Genomic DNA, 13,978 nt, shown 5'->3' on the forward strand with positions numbered 1-13,978 from the left:
GCCTTGTGGGCAGACGGCCGGTGTGCGGTCTGAACGTCCCGGCGGCCGAGCTGAGCGGGCTTGTGCGCACATGGGCTCGATGGCTAATCTGCTAATGTATTCCAGGGGTCAGGGGGGTTTCGCACCAAATCAATGGAGGGATTTACACAGCTTTCCCCTGGAATGTGCTCCATCCGCACTCCGCTCCGTAGAAAACATCCACCTCTTGCTTTGCCAGGCCGTTCATTTCTCCACATTATTTAACCACAAAGCAGGAAGAGAGAGGTGCAGTAATGCACCACACTCTTACCCATCCCCTCTCTTTTGCATGTCCCCCACAAACACAAAGGTAGGTTACACTTTAGCTGACTCACAGGTGACCATCGTCTGAAGAACCAAACCAAATTCTAGCCTCAACACTACAATGCCGTCCATGAAACACACATAAGAGGCGTGATTAAAGGGATATATTCCTCAGAGGGCCGCTCACAACATAAAGCAGCGTGGCGGAAACCATCTGTACATCTCAAAGGTCAACTGATATTGGTCTGAAAATGGCAGCAGTGCATCGTCCTGCCAACACTGATAAATTTAATCCCTAAAAAAGAGCAACTGATTGATCGTTATTGCTGCTAAACACAGTGCAATGCGCTTGGTAAAGCTATTAAACCCTTGGTCTACTGTAACAATATGAATAAAATCTATTGGGAACAAAAGAAAAACAAAGTGAAAAGGACTGAAAGATGCATAAATGTGTTGTTTGGCAGCAAAAACATGAGGGTGGGGAGGGAAAGTGGCTCGCTCTGCAGCCTAGCACTCACAGTTTCTGATATGAGATCATGGGAGATACTTTCGTTATCAGCAGCGTGTGTGTGTGTGTGTGTGTGTGTGTGTGTGTGTGTGTGTGTGTGTGTGTTGTTATGGGAGAGTGTGTGTCGGTCAGGTCTTGTGTGTGGAGGAATGCCCCGCGGCTATGCGGCTCTCGATCCCTCCTCTCACTTTCCGTCTCCTGGCTCTCGGACCAGGCCTTGGCTGCGGGTCATAAATAAGCCGTCCTGGATGGAGGAGGACGCCCGAGCCCAGACATCCAGACGCAGAGTACAGGGGCCCTGGCCTTAAATCCAGACAGCCCGGCTTGGACCAAACCAACCACCGGCGCGCGCACACACACACACACACACACACAAAGAAGTGGGGCGGCTCACGTTCCCTGCCCTTAAACTCAGTGTGGAGGCCAAAGATCAACTTCATATAAATGTGTTTGGCCCTGTGAGCTCTGAGAGGGAGATTGATGCTCGGCTTCACATGTTGTTCTTTTACAGATACGTCTGGTGGTGAGATACGCTTTGTGCGACTCCCACATGGAGGGGCTGACTAAAAAATGAGCTTTATGTAAATGGTGGTTTTGCTGTATATAGATATCTGAGGAGGTGAACCATGAAGATCCTTGTCTTCCATTGCAGATACTTTCATAAAACCCCGCACATGACAGTGTAATTTAAGAGCAGCATCAATCTTTCTCATAAATCATGTAACGAGTATTGCATGCTTTTCTGAAAGTTTGAAAAGGGGGCTCCTCCAATCCTCTTTATTCCTCTGGTCGGGACTCCCCCTCCTGCTTTACTTTAGCCATCGCTCTCCATCATCAGGCCGACCAGAGTGCGACTGCTCTCTTCCCTGCTGCAATGCTACATGATCTGTTTACCAATACTGTACTCTGCTGCCAGGCGGAGGGAGAAAAATGACAAAGAATGGGAGAAAAATCTTGAACGGTTTACCTTAAGTAAGTATGACGTCTTCCTGCTTCATAAGGGGCGTTTGATATTCGCTATAGGAGGAATATCTAGAGAAAAACGATTCTTTGTGAGTCATTAACGCCTATTTCTTGAGCAGAATATTAAACTCAGTGGTGGTTAACACACAAAGCGTGGAAGTAATGAATGAAAAATACTTCCATTAGTATAACCAAGTACTATTTCAAGATATTTGCTCTTGCATGGGTATTTTTTCATGTGAGTTCATATGTATTGTGCAAAATCATGCATATTACAAACATTTATCTGAGAAATTTACTTTTCACAGAACATTTCAATTAGAAAATGCCTTCAGTTTGGAGAAAAGTGTTTTAATCACTTTGACTTTTAATTGATTTGAATTGAAGCAATGTCAGTAATTATACCTGAACACACATTTTAGCAGTTCTTCCACCTCTTTTTTTCACTATTGAGAGGTAAAAATGAAATATACCATATTTCCGAGTGCATTCCTTGGTGTATGTTATAGATCACAGCAAAAAAAAGTTAAAATGACCACAGTAAATAATGAGATTGAAACAACTTATTGGTTCACTTGCAGAAGTTTCCCTTATTTTTCACACTTAAAGAGAACTTACAAAAAGAATTCTTCTAGTAGCTTGAGTTTTTGAGGTTTCTAAGTTTTCGTGGTAAATTCTCACACGTTCGTCCTCGATAATAACTGCACGATCCGAATACTCATCCCAGACCACCAAGTTCACCCACAGCCCCCTTCTTCGCTCCTCCCTCCCTCCACATGACTCATCTTCAGTCTTGCCTCCGACCCCGTCCTTCTCCCTGACATGATCTCTCCATTCTTCTGCCGGAGTGTTTCCTGTGCGCGGGGTGACAGGGGGTCAGCGGTTTGATAAACCCATAAAAGGCCCCCCATGTTAGCCCATGAAGGCCCCGGATGGCCTCTGTCACCCCGTTCCCACAGCCCGCCTGTCTGTCATCGCCTCTGACTGACAGGCCCTGCCATCCCCGCCACCCCCCCCCCAACCCCCTGATGCTCCCGCCCACTTTAACAACACACACACACACACACGAAACATTATTTGGTCTGCCCTGCCACTCATTAATATGACTGACAAAAGCTCACTCTCTTGCCGGTCGTCAGTGCAGCGGGGTGGGGGGCGGGGGGCGGCGGGGAGGCGGAGGAGGGAGCGTGGGCACGGTGCCCAGTGACTCCACCTCGTCCAGTCACGAACAGGGTCCCTCTCTGTCTTCCTCCCTCAAGCCCTGCAGACTCTTTGAAAGGCAAGAATGCAGCCGCGCTAAATCTGCCCACGCCGGCCGGTGGGTGGTGTGAAAAGGCCGACACCGATGCCACCCTCCCTCCGCACAATGACACAGATGCTCCTGGCAGGAGGCGAGGAGCCCGCGTCTCACAACATCGCGGGACGCTCAGCGTCCGGCGGGCAATTAAGCTCTGATGTTTTTACTGCGCTCTTCAATACTGCTCGCTGATTCACAAAGACAGGTTGGGAGAAAAACGACCCTCATTTACAGGAATGACTCAGAGGCATGGAGGGTCGTACCCGGGAGCTGCCAGCTCCCACAACACTCAGTGCTGTTGACTAAACCCTCTGGAATAGCGCGGTGTGTTTTGCTGACTGACCAATTAAGCAACTCACCAATATCTTAACCCACGATATTGAGATTTTTAAAGCAAAAAACGTCTTTCTTCAACCACTTCTGCATCCTTTAATTTGGCATTTCATCCAATAAAACCTCAGTGTGGGTGAAGGGAGTTCAGCAGGTTTCCCGGCCACCCTCCGTGTGTCTGTGACTTTACAGGAAATTTCTGTAAAAGGAAAAAGTGAGAGGCTAACTCAAAACATGTCAGCTGTAAAGAAAGTTCGTCAAGCTGCGGGGAACGGGAAAAACAACTCAGATGTGCGGCGCATGAAAATTTTTCATGCCACTTGGATGCGTGCCTGAAACCAACAACGAGGATCTGTGGCTGGCCGACACACACACACAAAAAGTCCTGGGGCACATTTAAGGAATCTGGAATTTTAGAATTGATTGTGTATTTTGTTCACACAGAGTATGATAAAGGTTAACTTCTGTCCTTTGGTAAAAGTGTAAACAACATCAAAATGTGAAATAGAATAATTCTTAAAAGATTAGATTAGATAAGAAAGGATTTTATTGATCAAAACCTTCAAGGAAAGTATTAAAATATATGTTCTTTAATCTTCAGTTAAATCTAAATAATGTGTTTTCAAGACAAACATCAGCAGCTGCAAACACCTCCAGCACATTACTACATTTCCACTTTTCTGGAAATAATCGCTCTTTTGTTTATGCGTTGGTGAGATTACTTCATTTTATTGTCCCCGTCTGGAGAAGAGTGGCTCCACTGTTGGATTTAGAAACACGAGACTGCCGAAACTTCAAATTTATCTAGTCCCCAAAAAGGATAGACACTTTCTCCTTCAGTCCTGTTGAGTCTGTCCCCGGTGACGCCATCTGCAGCCACAGCGCCATGTCTCCCCCCGTAGTCTGAGGGCTATCCCCGCCAGCCGAGGCCAGTTCTGTCACAAGACACACAGCAGTGTGATGGAAAGTCACCTTTAAGGGCCAGGAATTCAACTGGGCCGGTCTGAAGCCAGCTGTCTTCAAGGAGCGAGGGAGACTTAAGAGGAAACTTATGGGAGGGAGCGAGGAGGCTTTCTGTCAGGACATGAGATAATCTCTCTCTCTCTCACACACGCACACACACACGCACAGAGTCATCGGTTTATGCCGTGGAAAACTCGCGGCAAAAACAAATGTGTTTTCGAGGCGCCACATGTGGCGTTATCTTAACGGGATAACGGATGTGTCTTCCCCTGCGATGGAAAGAGCGAGGGTCCAGCTTGTGACGGCGATTTCCACAGCAACGACAACCTGGTTCCAGTGTGGTGACCAGGGATAATGCCTGTCACGCATGACTGTCTCCGTCTCCCTCCGTCTTTGTCTCTGTGAATTTACTCCATCTGTCCGTCTATCCGATGACACCAATTACCAGTGAGCGGAGAGCAAGACAGAACTTTGTCTTTTTTTCTCTGTCTCTCTTTTTTTTTTATTTTTCGCTATGCCATCGGAGCTTCTCTGCACAGACGTTTTTGATTCAGCCGCTGAAGTTCCTCGGTTTCTCCACATGTGTGGCGTGCACCATCTTCCTCCCTGCTCTGTTTACTGAACAGTAAAACCCAGAGGCCACAGACCAAAGTGGGCCCACTTTGAGGGCTGTCATTTCCACCAGAGAGGAACCCATTTCGTGAAGAATAATACTAATAACGTGACCGGAGCCCAAAACACTTCCTTTCCTGCAGTCACGCAGATCGGGTTTTTGTTTTAATATTCCTCATATTACTGAACTGGTCGCCAGAGTTCCTCACAAACCCCCAAATTGCCACGTACTTTTGAATGTGGTACACTTAAATCCAGCTTACACCAACATTAGAATTCATGCAAACCCCAAACCGGCTGAACATGACATGTCGAGGAGCTCAAGAGGTTTGGATTGCCTTGAGAATACCCTCAAAAAAAAAAACAACGAAATGAACCAAAACCAGCCAGGAAAAAGAGACGGGACGAAACAGAAAGAGGGTGAAGATGGGTGAAAGTACAGAAGGTCTGAGGAAAAGTAGGTGAGGTTAGGATGAAAACGAGGAAGGAAAAGCTTGCTTTTCTTTTTCCTTACTTCGGATTCCTGGATAATGACCGGGCTGTAATGCTGCAGAGCTACGATTGGCCAAACGAAACAAAAAGTCCAGCCAGCCCCCTGATGTTTATTTCTCTTCATTTTTCATCTTTTTTCTTTTTTTTTCCCCCTCATTTGCGATTTAAAAAAAAAAAAAAATCATAGATACAGAATCCTTTCAAGTGACTGGCAGCCCACAGTTTTTTGTATATTTTTCACTTTTTCCTCATCTGCTCGCCTCCTCTTTTGTGCACATTCAGCAGTCTCCTTTGGCCAAAGCAGGGATTTGTGGCTTGCTAACCAGCGGACTGGATACTTTCTGAGAAATTCCCCCTGCCAGTGAGTTTCTTTGCTGTGGCCTGGTGTGTTGACCTGAGCGAGCGTCTTTGGAAGCCCCGCTGATAGAAGCCTTGGCCTCTGCCGTCGTTCTGTAGCTGTGACCTGGAGTTGAACATGGACGCTCAAGCCGGTCATAAAGACAGCTTTCGGTGTCGGTATGCGGGGATACTCTTCTATTCCGTGTTCTAAGTCAGCCATAAACCTGCAGAGGAGGCCTTAAGCCCGCTCACTCACGCACATTCGACAAACCCAGTTGTGCGGAACAGCTCGGCGAGCCACCGGCGGGCTCTGGTCCAGCGGTCTGGATGGGACCGGGCCAAGCTGCATGCCACAAGGGATTTCTGGGATCAGTGAATCTCTCCTTCTATCTCTTCTTCGAGGCTCCGACTTTTTTTTTTTTTTTTTTCTTTCAGTGAGCATGATTTCTGGCCCTGGTCCTTATTTAGTTCGATTTACGGGCGCCATGTAACAACCGCAAACTCAAAACCCAGACGTGAATTCTTTCTTCTTGTTTGCTGTCCAAGCAAACCACATCAACCGAAGTATGTAAAACAATTGTGGTTTTCTCAGTGATGTATTGGCTGTTACCTGAACTCGCAGCGCTGTTCATCCTAAATAAATATTCATCATTTCACATCATTGTACAGCATGTTTTTGAGGTTACACCAAGATTTCTATGTTTTGTTTTGGGGTTTTATTTACTGCATTTATTCAGCTGAAACTCTAAACTCACTTAACTCATTACTGTAATGATATTTACGTTCTTGTAGACTATTTACATTCTGAACTGAGCATGTGGCTACCTCTCATGCCAAACGACAATTTAAATATTGTTAGAAAATTGCGAGCAGTTCGTAGAAAAGCCTGAATTTTTTTTAGCCTTTCCCAGAAAAAAACTAACAAAAAAAAAAAAAGTGCTGTGCATCGATCCGCCATGGCAGCTCCACCAGCTGCCACCCCGTCGCCCACTGTCGTCCTGGCGTTTTGACGACCTCCGTCCCTCCGAAAAAAGTGAAACTGTGCAGTGTGTTTCTGCATATGTCAGCAGTTTGGAGCAGCTGGAGTTGAGCTGGTCTGTGATCTGAACGGCGGATTGCATTCATCAGACTTCCTGGAGAAAGACATCATCGGCCGCCTCCACACACACCATTCCTCAGACAAATTGAGGGTACGGCAGCGGCTGGCAGCGGGTCCGTCCTCTGGACCCAACCGTGGCCGCGTGGTGCGCTTTTATCGGGCAGGCACAGACGATCGGCTGCCCCAGTTGAACCGAGACGGGGCCCGTGAAGCATTTTTGACATTTCTCGAATGTGTGGCTAATCAGGAATGGCTGCTCATGTGTGTAGGATTCTCTTAACTGGAGAATATGGGAAGAAAAAAGCGATACAGTACAGGAAGAGCTAACAGCACTGCAAATAATTTGCTCGTGATTTATGAATTTTCCAAACTTTGTAGGCTGTTATGTTCAATACAGTCTCATGAAAACATTGGTTTTGTCATGTGGGTCAATCATACAGCGAGTACTCACACATATAGTTTTGTTTCTTGGTATATGATGCAGGAAAAGTCTCAGTAAAGCATTTTGGCCACCGAGAAACTCCACTGTATTGTTTTATTTTAAAAAGATCATCATAAAAGTTGCTGTTACGGGTGGAAAATAGCTTGTTAAGACATTACATGCCATTACTGTAATTACATACTGCAATTTATTGGTATACACTGTGTGAGAGCCAAGAGCGTTCAGAGTGTGAAACAAGGTGTGAGTGAAATAGGTGAGTGAGAGGTGGGGGGTGAGGTGCAGACGAACGCTTGAAGGCTTTCTGTGCTCACGGTAATCAGAAATTATGATGAGAATAAGCATGGAGGGAGACGAACATGACATGTGCACGGAGAAAACAACAGTGTTGTGCTCGGTCGGCTGCAACACCTCAATCAGAATAAGACCATAAACGTCCCAGCGAGGAGGATCAGCGTCAGAGGGATTTAGCTTTAAAGTTACGACTTCTGGAGTAGTGTAGCCTTGCACAGCTCGTAAATATCTGCATTTTTATATTCGCAATCATCCAGACATTTTTTTTTTAAAGTCTCCATCACGAGCCAGCCGGCCCCCCCGCCCCCAAAAAAAACCCAGCAGGTTGCTGCGACGATGCCAAACGGCTCCCCCTCTACAACAACAGCAGCATTCAACCGGCGGAGATTTAGAGCTCTGCAAATATTGACTGCCCTTGCTTCCGTGGGCCAAGAAAAAGAGGGATTGGAGCCCTAAAAGGAGGTCGTGTGGGTTGCAACCCCCTTCCTTACCTGCTCTCAACCTCTGGAAAATCTATTTTCTAAATAAAGTGGAAAACTGAAAGGTGGGGTTCAGGATACAGAGAGAGGGGGACGTTTCTGCGGGGGATTTAAGTGACAGTGAAGCAGGAAAAAAAAAAAGAAGAAAAAACAGCAGTGAGAGAGCAAGTGCAGGAAGATTTAGATTCCCCAGAAGAGACAGCGGACATATTGAGAGGTGGGCCGACTCCCACAACCACCCGACGGCTTCACCCCATTCAGCCCGACACATTAGTATTCTAATGCCAGTGGGAATATGTATGACTGCCTCGAAGAGAAAGAGACCTGTGCCAGAGCAAGAGGAGGAAAGACAACGGCGGGCCAGCGAGGGAGGGGGGAACACAAGAGAGACGTTAATGTGGTAAAGAGCCGCGAGGAGAGCGCCGCCACATCCAGGGGGGTTGATATGATGACGTTTATCTCCCTCCAGCAATTATCTGTGTCTCCATGCAGGAGCTGCAGAGAACAGAAGGCCTCTCTTCTCTGTGGTTCACTTTTTATAGGGAGACAATGATTTTATATTGATGAATGACTGCGGAGCTCTTTGATACGCAGCATGTTTTCAGGAATGTTATTAAAGCGACTTCATTTTCCCACCGTCAGGTCAAAAACGGGCCAATCTAGCCTGGAGTTGTTTTTATTCAGCCTGTTGGGTTACATCTTATAATCAACAGGTCTCCATACTATATTTGTGTGGATGCTATGCACCTGCTCCCGGGACCTGACAAGTAAAAACTGTGCAATAATGGCGGGAAAAATGGCGGGTTTGTTGAACATATTTTCACAATATCTCCCTCACATAAACCTTATAGAGAGCCTTACAGTAAAAGATGATCTGACTGCGTTTCAGAATCCTGGATTAAAACTCACGACAGCTTAATGACAACAATGAGAACAAATGAAAACTTTGCTGTAATGTGATTTTTATTTACGTGTAAAAGCCAAATCTACAGCTAAAATTATTTAAGGCTAATATTTATATGTGGCTGTTTTGTTGTTTACATGACTACATTGATATAGATATTTCATTAAAGTCAGACCCCCTAAATAGAAGCGTTAGTCAGAACAATATTGCATTTTTTTCAATTGTAAAGTAAAGATTTTGTATTATTATGTTGTCAGATTCTTATTTTGAATACCATTTTTATTGAGGCATACTTTATTTTATTAAAAGGCATCACTGAATAATCTACAATTATTATTTAAAGTTTTTGATTCCAAAGTGTCTCATTTTTGGAAATCAAATGAGGATCCCCCTAAACCAGACAGCATTAAACATTTAGAGGTGACCTACTGTTGACTTATTAAAGGCCAGAAAGGAAGAAAATACAAGTTGCAAATGGTGATGAAGACAGATTTCAGGTTAACTCATTCGCTTAAGACGCCAATTAGCAGCACACAGTGTACAATAGTTGGTAGTTAACCTTAAGCTGAAGTGACCCAGTGACTAAAAACTCAACAAAAATCCAACTAAACAGGTATTTTAGGTTCAGGTGGAACTTCCTTGTCTCATTGTTTTATCACTTCCTTGAAGACACCTAAAAACTGCATTTCCTGCAAACCTGACGTTTCCTGTTTGAGACTCACATTCAGTCCTGATATTCACTAAACAAGTAATCATAACCTCACTCTAGCTTCATTTTCTCTGATACTGCCTCCTAACGTGCACATTAACCTAACAGCTGTGTCACACACGCAATTAATTTAAACCATTTTGCAGATAAATCATCTGAGCTCAAACAGAATTAGTCCTGACTCGCACGCCTGCTCCAGCCTAGACATTGAGTACACAACAAGCCGATGCTTGTGAATATTTCCACCATGTCCAACAGCGAGTTGGATCAACTTGAAGCCCCATGTCAAAATGCATTTTCTATGGTCCCTTAATAACTCAGGCTAATCACTTTAGCTTTGTCTCTGGGGACACAATGTCGCCCCTCATGGCCTGTATCCTAGCGAGTGGGCTTGGGAGCGGTCCGGTGACAGTGTGTTGAATTTGGGTGACAGGGCCCCAGTGGGAGTGGGCGCCCCCCTGGCCTTCAGATAATCCCCAGGAGAAAGGGCCTGCATTTAGGCTGTGATACGCTTAATCCTGGAGGGGGCTCGCTCAACAAAGGCGCCCGGCACTTCCTCTGGCCTGGGAGCTTCCGCTGGTCTGGGGGGCCTGGCGTGGGTGCCAGTACAAACATGCGTCTGTGCGACACGTCTGCATCACAATGGGACAAGCAGAAGACATATAGACACACACATATATATATATATATATGTGTGTGTGCAGTGGTGGACACTGGAGCCAGCATGGGAGAATATAGAAAAACAAACATGTAAATTCACACTGTCTTCATGGGAAGCCAATCCAAGCAAACAGCCCACGCACCAAAGGGGCCACAAGAGTAAACAGCAATGCGCACATACGATTTACTGTGGGCTGAGGCGGTGTTTACATTCTGTTCCCGAGCGCACGTAACAAAGGTTGCGTGCAGCATTGAAAGATTAGCTCACAGAAGGACCGAAAAAGAGAGAGAGAGAGATCAAACAGTTCACTGCTTACAGATACTTTTGCATTCACAAACAGGAAGACGGCGCGGTGTAATGGCTCTTTCAGATAGTCCTGCTTTAGTCATCCACGCTGCAGATGCCATCAGGGGATGCTGGTGGATGTCAGACACGCTTCAGCTCCATCCTCTGGCAGCATCTGTGTCCCTGCCGTAAGGAAAAATGAAGACTGCAAGATAAAAATCTGCAAATCCGCTCTTTCACTAAACACATTTTCCCTCTTATTTACCACAAAAGCAAATAATGGTTACATGCGCGGCCGGCATGTAACACTGAGGGGCATTTACGCAAACAGCTGAGGGATATTATTCCATATTTCTCTGACATGATCCCACATGCAGGCTTGGATTTGACACTTGGAAAATAGAAAAACATCAGGGATGGAGGCTTTTTTTCCCTCATATTCAGACTGATTGCCTATAATTTCATGCTGACACTTTCAAAGCGTCTTGTAAGCACCCTACATACATGAGAGAAGGAAGAAACTATTGTTTTTAGAACATGTTAAAGGCACCAAAGGATTCACAATTAGTGAGAGACTTTCATTTGTTATAAGAATCAGCTGCTCTCTTTTTATTTTAACATCTTCAACCTAACCAACCTCCCATCCCTTTTAGCTTACAGATGTTTAGAAAAACTCCTCAGAAAAGCAGAAGTTTTATTCTACTATCTGTGGAATTGACTCCTCTTGAAAGCGTTCTTTTGTTGAAACATTATCTTGTTGGAGTCTCCATTCATAGCTCTGTAAGACAAACTCAAGCCGTCTGTCTCCAGCAGAGTCTAAAATAAACCGAGGAAAGTATTCAAACCATTTCTGGGACATGAAGATAAAGCCCTCTCCCCGGGTTCCTCATATTCCGTAAATCCTGAGATTTGGTTGAGCAATATTTCAGCAGCAGAGTGTGGTCGGTGCAGACCTCATACTTAACAAGAGTTATGGGCAGAGGCCTTTCTACATACATAGACACACATATATGTAAAAGAGTGAAGCTCGCAGGCAGCAGAGCAGCGTTTTTCCAGCATTATGGACTCATAAAGCAGCTGACCGGCTATGGTCACTTGTTTTGATAGAAAACGTCCACCGCAGCACTGGCGCACGTCCTTGTGTGTGGTGTCCACCAAGACTAAGCATGTGTGACAGTGCCAAGAGTGCGCGTGTGCGTGCGTGTGCACGCACATTAAGTCCAAAGGAAAGCATGCCTAATGTGGGAGAGAAACAGTGAATCCAACATGGCGCCCGGCCAGCGTCGGTGTTCCCTTTTTGGAGAATTAGCCTGTCAGTCCTGATTTTTTTTTTCACGAGGATACCGGCTGCTTATGAGCCCAGGTTGAGTTTGAGCGAGAGAGAGACCCCGACTCTGCACAGTGTTTTCTGGAGACAGGGTGCAGACAGACAGGTCGGGTCGCACCGGAGAGTCGAGCTTCTGCACGAGCACAAGGTCAAGCTTACACTTAACCAGTCTGTGGATACACTTATTGCTCGGTTAGCTGCATGATTGAGAGGCTCTGCAGTCGCTCAGGAGCACAAAGTGGCCTCCCAGCTGGGTGATAGACGCAGCACACAACCTGGCTCCCCACCTCACAAATACATCATCTTATTTTCATAACCATGTTTCTTTTCTCTCCGAATCTGACTTAACAGACTTTCAACTTATGACGAGAATCTTGATGTTTGTTTACAATAAAGTCATATTTGAGTTGTTGGAGTTTTCAAAAGTACAGGTAAGAAAGCTGATCTTGTAAAGGTGAACTAGTCAGTGAAGAACTATCACCCAGCAGCCACTATGAGCCCAATAAACTACTGTTGGCAAACATGTTAAAGCTTTTAAAAAAAACACCTTTGAAAGATTTACTGATAGAAATCTTGACAGAGAACACATGTAAAAATCTATTGGACACAGATCTGATCACACAGATATCAATCGGTTTTTAAAAACCTTACAGCTTTGGATAAAAATTAGTTTAAAAATGGAAATCCTTTCATGAATATTTCCTCAGCCGCTACAGTCGTTGTAACAAAAATAAAAAATATTGAAAGAGAACGTGAGACGAATGAGCTGCAGCGATTCAGTGATTATCAGGCCAAAGATGATACTTCTGGCTGACTTGGACTCAAGCTGAAACTAAAAGTAGATCAATGAAAATTGAAGAAGAGCTCAAGAAAATACAGTAATAAAGAAAAAAAACTGTTTTAAGTGGTCACAACTGAGGGTATTTTTGAACTGACTGTAGCTTGATTATTGTTGAAAATAGCAAACAAAACACTCTTTTCAAATTAATAACCTGGTCTGATCTTAACTGAGCGAACAGGCAGTCTGTAGCATGTGCACGCAGAAATCAACAGCATTAGAATTAACACACAAAATCTGAAAACGTGACTCCAGAGTGGTTATTTACCAAGAATTTAAATGAGTCTGCACAATGATGCAAATCAGAAAGTGATGCTCACTAAGATAGTATGCAAAACAAGCACCACTGTTGTTCACAACGTCGACAACTCCAGCAACACGGTGCACCAGGGGAAAAGGTGCACAATGATTTCAGCCTCACAAAATACAACTACAGTTGTTATCATTAATGCGAACTGTAAGTGCCCTGTGGCTTATGAGCAACCTCATTTCATTACATTCATACATTTCACAGACTCTGGCATTTACCAACAGACACTTTGAGTGAAATAATTAAAAAAATCAACTAAGAATTTGGAGTTTTAACAAATATATTAGGTTGGCTTTTTATTATTCACTGTTTCTGCATTCTTTGACAATCAGCAACACAGTCACATTACCATGAAAACACATATGTAAATAGGGTCGCACAAAACCAGCAAAACATTCTAATAAAGGTACTCTGAAATAACTAAACTTTAGCTTTAAATTATACTTTTTCTCATTAGATCTTTAAAGTTAAAGCTGAAATAAAGAATACTGAACAAAAGATGAACTTTTTCCAAACTGGGTTTATTTAATTTGTTGGTCAAAAACTCAATGAACTGCCATGTTTTTTAAAGCTCAGTTCACACAGTGATTTCGTGGTCAACACTTTCACTTCACGAGGAGTTTGCATGTCCAAGTGTGCCTTTTGACTGGTTTGTGACAGAGCAGTGAGCTGTCCAGGTTTATTCTGCCTCTGTTGAGAGGCTGCTGAGTCCATCATCTCAAGACACTGGCATTTTTTTAAAAAGGGCTGATGGTGGTGAATTGTTTCATTTTGGTTTTAAGCTTCTTCACAGCAATGAAACTGCTCTTTTCAAAGTTTTTAATGATTTTCTTTTAAACCTTGATTC

Source organism: Salarias fasciatus, chromosome 13 (genome assembly GCF_902148845.1).
Source record: "Salarias fasciatus chromosome 13, fSalaFa1.1, whole genome shotgun sequence".
NCBI lineage: Eukaryota > Metazoa > Chordata > Actinopteri > Blenniiformes > Blenniidae > Salarias > Salarias fasciatus.